The following is a 9,132-nucleotide window of genomic DNA, read 5'->3' as shown; positions in this document are numbered from 1 at the left end:
CAGGAAGGTGTCAGCCCCATGCACTGGGAGTGAGACCCATCACCATGAGTCAAACAGAGAGGCTTTCTGGAGCACCTTGCAGACTGAGGGTGGATACAGCCTGCAGGTATGCGACTCTTTGTGGAATACAGGGAAGAGCATCTTGGGATTGTATGGGGATTGTACAAAAGCTTATTATGGGATGTTTAGGGAAAGAATCGAAGGTGGGGAAAGGGGATCAAGGTGGTTTGGGGAAGAAAGAGTGGAAAAGAGAGGAATAACGGGATAAAAGAGGCTGATTACATGTAAACGGGCTGGTTATAACTGTCCATGCCCTGCACCTGATCAGTCCAGTCTGTCCTGTTTCCTCATTGAACTCCATTTCTAACTTTTCCTGAGTGCAGGGCTTTCTCTGTGTGCATGTGTATGGAGGTCTACCTGCCGGCAGCTGGAGTTGGACTGCAGATGACAGGAGCTGTGGGCTCAGGGTGCCAGCAATGGGAGAGACTGGAGTACGTATTGTGTGGGTACGTATGTCAGTGTGTAATCACTAGCAAATATCAAGACAGGCTAGCTGACAAATAGGGTAAGAGGCATGGGAGCCAAGTGACGGAGTGGCCATAAATGTAAGATACTGGAGAGACCAGAGTGAGATTTGACTACTTGTGGGACCAGATGGTCAAAGCCAGTGACTGGAGAGGCTGTGAGGTCTGAGGGTTGGCTGCATTTACCAGACATGCTGTTTGCATGCGTGTATCTGTGCATGAGGCAACATGAGGGGCAATTCTGCACCTTACATGTCAGAAAACCAAGATGATGATGAAGTGCTTCAACTCCCCTTGAACAAACAGTTCAAGTTCTCTTACAGTGATAGGTAAGTATTTTTTTTTGGTCTTCTCTACTGGGAAGGGATATAATATTATCATCATATACTTCTGTAATGCCTACTGCTGGCATCTGTTTCAGAAAAAAAGAAGTCACCCTGTCTTACAAGGTTACCCCACTTTTTATCTGGGATAGAGGGGCAGTCATTGGTACAGACCATGGCTGTCTACAGGGGTAAATGCTCTCTGTGGTGGACCTTAGTTCTGGGTACATCAGTCATCCGAACAAGACCAAGGGCTCCTGTGAGCGCACATCCCAGACCCCTCCTGATCTACAGCCTTGGGAGCATGTTTGGAGACTGGCAGCAGGGGCTCAAGATCTGGTCAGCTGTGTCTATACATATATATACTGCAGGCACACGCTGGGGTGGACTTACTCACCAGTACATGCGCAGCATATATAGCATATAAATCTGTCAAACACTGGCGTTGCTTCTCATTGCCTTTTGGGAAAGGAAAAACATTTTGGTTTACTGTTTTCAAATGTCAAGGTGAAGTTGTGTGGGCTCTGCTTAGAAACAGCATGTCCTCTTAAGTCTGTGCACTTGATTGTGTAGAGATGAAAAGAGCCACAGCTTGGCCTAAGCCAATAGCTCTGCAGTATAAATAGATGGACAAGATAGGAAGCAGCAGAGTCGCTGTGAGACCTGGAGAGCCATTTGCCTTGGACACTGATATTTCAAGGAAATGTTTTAGAAAGTAAATTATCTAACTAAGCCAGATTTAAGACATTTTTTGCCTTTCTAATTGTATTCGCTGCACAATATTCATTATGGTTGATTGGCAAGCTGAAAAAAAAGGCCGTTTTTCATATTCCATAAGTTTCTGCATGTCAGATACTTAACTAATGAAACCTGTGAGTACACGAGCTACTGGTCGCTAATAAAAATCGGGCATTCAGATATACAAGCAAGCCTTTCATTGCATGAAGCAGAGACAGCATATGTTTGTTGGCTTGATTTTGTTCCTGTTTGAGAAGGATTGCAGCATGAAAAGTAACGCTACCCACTTGCACTCTGAATCAGAGAGAGTGTGAATGCATACTTTTTGACTGTTCGTCTGAATGATGGAAATAAAGAAGCTTTCAGATAACATCTGGACGCTAGGGTGCCGGTGATGGCACATATTAGCGGTGGAGTGCATGAGACAAAACCTAGAATGAGGAGCTGCAATGCTGCAATGAATAATACAGTAAGCAGGATTTCTCTATTAGTCATTCAGGGGATGTCTGAAATTGCCAGAAAGTACCATAGTCTCAGGAACAGTGAAACTTTCTAAGGCAATGCTATAAAGACTGAAAAGTGGGTTGTCTAATTACTGTAGCTGAGCAGCTGAACTAGTAGGGAGCTGTGGAGTACGGCTGATAAGCAGCTAATTAATAAACTAGAGACATCTTGCTCATTAGTCCCTCAAAGGTCTGCAGAAGAGATCTGTGATGTCTTAAAAAGGGGATATGCAGATTGTGAAATCTCTGAATGCCTGGCATGGAGAAATGAAGTGTGAAAGGAACTAATGACGCTGGTAGCAATTGGAATGTGAGTGCACGCTGTCTGTGCGTGTGAGGCAATTAAGGAACCGCAGCGCCTCACGGGCAACAGGCTGCAGAACGAATGCACTCTGTCTGTGCATGGATGTAGTGTACCCACACAGATATAAACCGAGTAATTGTGATTTGAGTTACTAATGTGAGCTCCTTTGCTGGGCTTAATTAACAACAGTTCAGTGTTATGTTTGCTGCTAGTTAAAATACAGATTGAGTAAAGGAATATGAGTGACTAATCACAAAATGCACGAAGTGACTGGTGGGAGATGCAGATGCTGCAACAACTGGCATTAATATTGGCTAGTAGGTACAGTACATGGGTGTTTTGGGGATATTGAGGCAGGGTTGTGCCTGAGGATGTGTCAGCAGTGACCAGAGGGAAAGACAAATCCTAGAAGGAAGAATGGGACAACGATAGAAACATCCTGGGGAGGGAGGAAACCTGTAACTTCTCCATTGCAGTTTAGTGGGACTAGCAGTTAACAGGTCACCTTAGGTTTCTTTGCGCTAACCAGGAGTTAGGTAAACATCTTAACTAACAACAGCTAGTAAACTAACTCCAAGTAGAAGGAGAAATAAAACTGCTGTACCCCAATTGTGGCATGGCCTGCCCAAGTCTTGGCTCTTCTAGCTGACCATCAACAGTTTGTCTTGTTCTTATTAAAACAGTCTCTAGCAATTTGTTTTGGCTTCTTCTAAGAGTGTCTCTCTCGTTCTTATTACTGGTTCTTGCCTTTCTTTTGCATACTTGGACTTTTCCAATATACAGCTGCAGTCCTCTGTTATGCTTGCCCTAAAACTTGAGTGACTAGAGAAAAATCCTGCCCATCAAGGTGGCTGAGCCCCCTATTTTTCTGTTATTTTTCTCATAAGATTACATTCCTCCTTCCTCTAATAAACTTTCCAAAAGGCACAGGCACTTTTAGTTTGTTTATTTGAAAACTTAAGCCACACTATAAATGGAATATTGCTGGCCAAAGTTGAGCTCCACTTAATTCTGTCTTCTCTTGTAGCTTCTCAGGAACTGATACTGCTGATGCCAGATTAGTTGCAGGGCGATGGGTACTACTGCTGCTAGCCATGAAAGCAGCTGTCCCTTCCCTGTGCTGCCTATGGCATCCCATAATGATTCCTCATTGTTGTGGGTTTGGTTTTTTCCTTACCTGACAAGTACTGCAAGTATTAGGTTTTGGAAAAGAGTAGTTTGAGGCTAGCATCTGCACTACTGTGGCTCTACACCTAAGGCGTTAACCATCTTTGATATGTTTCTGATAGTCCCTCTTTAGTATGAGGTTTATAATCCTGATTTATACCCAGTTCTGATTTTCGATGTGGATTTAAAAGTCAGCGACCTGGACCTTCAGCCTTAAACTTCACCTTGAAGAATCTTATAATTTCATTATATTGGTAGGAATCTGATGCTGAGACACTTCGCTATTCTAGTGAGCACCTGAAGCCCTTCTGTGACGTTCCCTTTAAAATGCTAAATCTGTCTGTCTGCAAGAAATGCTTATTTCTGGGTTAACCGATTAGGTGGTTCCGTCTCATCCATAAAACCTTTTTTCTTCCCTCCTGCTTCTAGCTGAACAACCTCACCATTCACATTTGGTGACATTTCAGGTCTGGCATCTCATTTCTCAGTTATGAAGGACATTTCTAATAGCAATAATAATCTCTACATGGGCGTATCCTTTCCTATATTTTGAGGGAACTGTTTTTCTGTATACTGTTATATTATAAATACCTCCTTTGTATACAGGAATGAAATTTGGAGACTTTTGAAATAAAGGTCATTGTAATAACAGGAGATGAATTCTTAGAAAGGTTACCTGGACTAGAACATTTAATTGCATTAAACCTTTAGAGCTGACTGTCATGAGAAAATGACTGAGGAGCCAACTCTCAAAACACTGTTTGGCGGGATACACATTCTCTTATGTTCCCAGCCTGACTTGATAAATTACCTGCATAAGCTGTTGTCTGCAGACATAGCTTTAAGTAGCCTTGGAAACTGCCCCTTGAAGGTTCCAAACCTCTTGCTCTAAGGCCTAACATCTTACTTCTGACCACCAAATACTTGCTGTTTCTGGCTTGTGACTTTCACTGGCTGCAAGGATGGAGGAATCAAGATGCCGACACTTGTTAACAAAAGCAAGCGAGATAGAAGATCTCCCTAACCATATTTTCTAGATTCAAAGCTTAATTCAGGGTTATGAGTGCATGGTTATGAGAATGTGAGTGAAAGCAATTTTGTTTGAAAGCAAATTTGCCCATGAAATGTAATATATAAGAAAAGAGCCTTTTGTGTTTGAGGAAAAGGAAGGTATAATACTGAAAAGGTACTGCAAAGGGAAATCATAATGCTTTTTCAAGTGTCTTCATTAGTTTGTTGTTAGTAGAGTAAGTAGAAGCAACACAGAAGGTTCTGAGTAGCTGGACTTTCAAAGCCAATGTTCTCTCAATTCTTGTTTAGCTAGGTTAAAAAAGGAGCACTTTTTCTTTTGGGCACAAGCTCACATTTTTAAGGCATTTTATGGCTAAGGTTGCGTTACAATCTTCATAATAACACAGATGAGTGCAAGATAACGAGGTAGAAATGAATCATTTATACAGCTCACCTAGTACTTCAACAGAAAAAGTATGAAAAATCCATACCGGAAACTTGTGGAGGCTCTTGCCAAGTTATAGTAGGAGCTGACATAGTTGAACATGCGTGCAAGGCATCTGAAGATGGGCAGTCCTAGAAAAAGGAAAGTGTATCTTATGGCACTTATGAAAAGGACCTTTATGAAGAGCTGCTGGCAAACACTACAGGAAAGTGTCAGAAAATACCTGAGGCCTGCAAACTCACTAACCCAAAAAAGCCAGAGTGCACGTCTCGGGTATGTCAGAGCACTGAACTAGGCTTGAAACACTTCCAGCACCGGCAAGGTTAGTATCTCAATGCCACCTGGGTCAGTACTGAAGCTCAAGTGTCAACGTTCCTCAAGGTACTGCAGGGCTACAAGGCAGCATTAAAGATAGGATATTCTGGGGGTAACTCTTAGTACAGACTCTCCCCATCTGTACAAAAGGAGGGTTTCCTCATTTAAACTGGAAAGTTACTGTGGACTTGGAGCTACATGTTGAAAACAGATTGCTCCCCATCACTTTCTGAATCAGGTAATAGAAGTACCCTCGCCTTGCTAAACAAACATTAGCGTCACCTTCAAGTAAGGCCACATTTTCACAGAATGAAGTGTCCCATAGTAAAATTGGATTAAAGTATTGTCCTCCCCACCCTCTTCTTTTATTCTGGCCCAACTGTTTGCTGTGGTGCTGTGAACTGGATCAGGGACCTGACTCCCCTTTGAAAGGGGAGAGTTGAGAGTCTAGGCATCACAGATATATGTAGATCTTTTGTTATAAAACATCACCTTTGCTCTTTATTCAATAGAGAACAAGGTAAATGCTTGCTGGCATGTTTAATGCATTATCATCAGTCATGTGGGGAATGCAGAGGAGGAACTGGCTGCTGCTGTAACGTTCATTAAGCTTCTCCTAAACTCTTTCACCACTGAGATTGACTCTGTTTTGCTTTTTTTTGTTGTTTGATTTTTTACAAAACTTATTTCTCCACTAGAAACTCAAAGACGCGTTAGTGATCACTTGTGAGTAATAACTTGAGCAAGTGTAGGTTTAAAGTTAACTGTCTGAGGTGTGTTTCTTTACAGGGCAACCCTTGAATTCCACAACAGAAAATAAAACAAACTGTAAATGTGTTTGACTTCTGACTTTCATCTATAAATATATTTAACCCAAGCATTGCATCCTTGTGCTAACAAGCAAGAACCAGAAAGCAAAGACAACCGATGCCATCACTGTGATGAAGAGGAGGCAGTTCAAGGAATTAAAAAATAGCTGCATCTCCCATTTCTTAATGTGTTTAATCAATATTAGAAAATAACTGTTAAACCATTCTTCTTGTAACCAGCTTATATTAATGACCCATTAACCAGCTTATATTAATTATCCATTCTATTTAGGGACTGATTAAACATAAATAGTAATTTGCCTATGGATAATTGAGAATGGAAACTGGGTAACATTCAAGAATAGATATACATCCAATAATATCCATCCCTTGGTTATTAAACAGATAGTGTTCTATATAAGACTTGCCGACCTCTCCTAGATAAAGACCCCTAAATGGTTTGGAATACTCTACTTATTAATGAGAGAAATCTGATCAACATCACAAACTGGACTGATCCTTTCTTCTGTTACAAACCACATTAGATGAGACTGATTGCTGTAGTCAAGAGCAGGAACTTCCCATGCCATCTCACAAACCATGTGAACGAAACTGTGTTTTAAAGCATGACTTGAATAAGGCTGTAGTACTCGGTTCAGTTCAGCAAGCTGAGCTTTGTAAGTGAAAGCTTGGAATTACTAATTTTACTGCCAAGGGAAAGTTCTTACGCTTTTAATTCTGCTGCCAAAAAGGGCTGTATTATTGTCAGGATCCTGGAGAGTTCCTGGCTGACTTTTTGCTGGAAACGTTGCAATGTTACAGAAACCACCAGCCACCCAGTCTGCTGCATATGGGACGTGAACTGTAATTCACTGACATTATTACTGGTCAATTAGAGGTGCACCCATGTGACTGAGAGCTTGATCTGTGTCTGTGCTGTGCAAGCAGACACATGCTCCTGCAGGCTTGCCAATTCTGAACTGAGCTCCGTAGAGACCATCTTCTGCAGGGCTTTCACCGAGGACAATGAGGCGTTGGATTCCTTTCATAATATGACGCTGGACCACTATGATCTCGCCAGAGGATTCCTGGGAAGCTGCCAAAAAGACAGCAAAACTTTCTTTTATTCCATTCAGAAGGAAAATAACCTGGGATTCTCTACGCACACCACATCAGCAGAGCTCTTTCAGTCCATGCCCCCAATTTTTTTAGCTTTAAATCCAAGGTTAAGATGTTGGAATGTACATTGTTCAAAGATCCTCCCAAACAAAAAGCTTCTAATACTGTAAAAGCCTGAAAGCCTTAGTTTCATCTGTTCCTGTGCTTGGTTCTATCTAAGCAGCAATATGTCGAGTGACTTGGAGTGGGTCTTGAAAGTCTGGCAGTGGAAGAGGACATTCATGGTGTTGAAAGACTGCTTGAAAGAACTGAGCTCATTTGGAAGTGAATAATATTTGTTCAACTCTCTAAGCCCTGTAAGTTTCTAAAGCCCTTGCTGCTTGCTTTTTTTTTCGTTACTAAATTTATTTTTCCTTTGAGAATGCTAAAACTGCATATCTTTCTTTTCCTCTAGTTAAAAAAAATGGCTTTGGGATACTGTGATCCTGAGCATAAAATCAGTATACAATTTTCATAAAATCAGTATACAATTTTAATTGCCTTGCAGCCTTACTTAGGACAAAAAGATCTATGCTTCTGCAATTTACTGATCTGTTCTTACCCAAATGCTGGCACAGGAAGCAGACTGGAAAACCTGAGAAGTATGTTATTGTCTAAAGCCCAGGGGAACAGCAAGAACCATTACGACCCCACAGGGAGAATGGCAGCTGGTCTTAGGTGGTGGCTTTTCCTTGGTTCTCAACATGTTCCTGTCAGGCCTCTTTCCTCTTGGACATGAAGTGTTTTGGTAAATCCAGTTTATGGCATTAAGGAGTGTCGGAGTTCAAACACGCTGTGTGGATTTGTCACTGTGAGCAAGGCTTCCAGTGGTGCTGCAGATCTCCTCCCGCAACTCCTGGCACTAATGCTCTTACAGCACCTTCTAGTGAATTATCTTTTCGAAGTCGGAATTGTTCTTTGTGTAAAATGTCTTGTAGGCATGCTACTAACCATAATGTGCTGGAAAAGCTGGATGCCAGCTGGTATCAGTGTGACTTTTTACTGAGGCTGGCAAAACTTTTCAGCTTTCCCCTTTTCTTTGCAAGCTATTGTAATGAATGGTGTGTGGACCAGAGAAGGGGTGAGTCTGCTGAGACTGTCAAAAGGATTGACAGCAATTTAAAAGCCACCTTCTTGAATGTATGCTGGAGGCAGGAACTTCTTGAGGAATATTTCACAGCAGTTTCTTTCCCCCTCCCCCTGGAAGTGAGCATCGTGCACTGTCACTGTATGTGCACGCATATGTATGTATGTATGCAAAGGGGAGGCACCACAACTTTTTTTTTAGAAGTATTTAAATGGTTTAGATTAATCTACCGGAATCAGAGTTAAGGAAACCAGAACCAGCTCAGAAATGTGTGAAAGCTGGCAAACTAGCATCTTTGAGGAATTACAATATGCATATATGCACATATACAGTCACGTCTTAGCTTTGTTTTCACCCTCACACACAGACGCACGCAACAAGCTGTATTCATAACCCATTTTTCTTACCTGTTGTATTTTCTTCTTCTCCTTCTCTTGGCTCCAAATGATGGAAATGTTCACTTTGCTGCAGTCAGTACAGAGAAGAGGGAAACATCTTTCCTTTAGCTGCAGGCCTCTATGTAGTCCCAAGTCTTCCATGGGACATGGAAACAGCTTTTTCCTTCACATCCTGGTCAGAAGCCCCTTCTGCAGCTCATTGCAAGGCTGCTGCAAGTTACCAGGGTAGAGAATTTTTTACAAGCAAAGTAGTCCGATGACTGCCTCACCCCACAGATAACCATAGATGTGGGTGCTAGGAATATCTTCATTAGAAGTAGGGGATGCATTGCAGGAACAAAGCAAGACGC

The 9,132-nt window shown here is 41.9% G+C and overlaps 1 protein-coding gene across 3 annotated transcripts in view; it reads right to left on the bottom strand.

The window, feature by feature from the left end:
• The window catches only part of GJB7 (gap junction protein beta 7), a 39,530-nt gene extending 30,398 nt beyond the window's left edge, over positions 1-9,132 (bottom strand). For 2 of the 3 annotated variants that reach the window (XM_063330036.1, XM_063330037.1), the window contains exon 1: positions 8,792-9,132. The gene's annotated coding sequence lies outside the window, so the exon portion shown is untranslated. Of the gene's footprint in view, positions 1-6,464; positions 7,236-8,791 lie in introns of those variants that run through there. The other variant, XR_010070417.1, reaches the window with a different exon arrangement.

The sequence above is a fragment of the Chroicocephalus ridibundus genome, chromosome 3, assembly GCF_963924245.1.
Source record: "Chroicocephalus ridibundus chromosome 3, bChrRid1.1, whole genome shotgun sequence".
NCBI classification, from domain to species: domain Eukaryota; kingdom Metazoa; phylum Chordata; class Aves; order Charadriiformes; family Laridae; genus Chroicocephalus; species Chroicocephalus ridibundus.
Note: the sequence above shows the minus strand (reverse complement) of the source record. Positions and strands in the feature narration are given on the sequence as shown.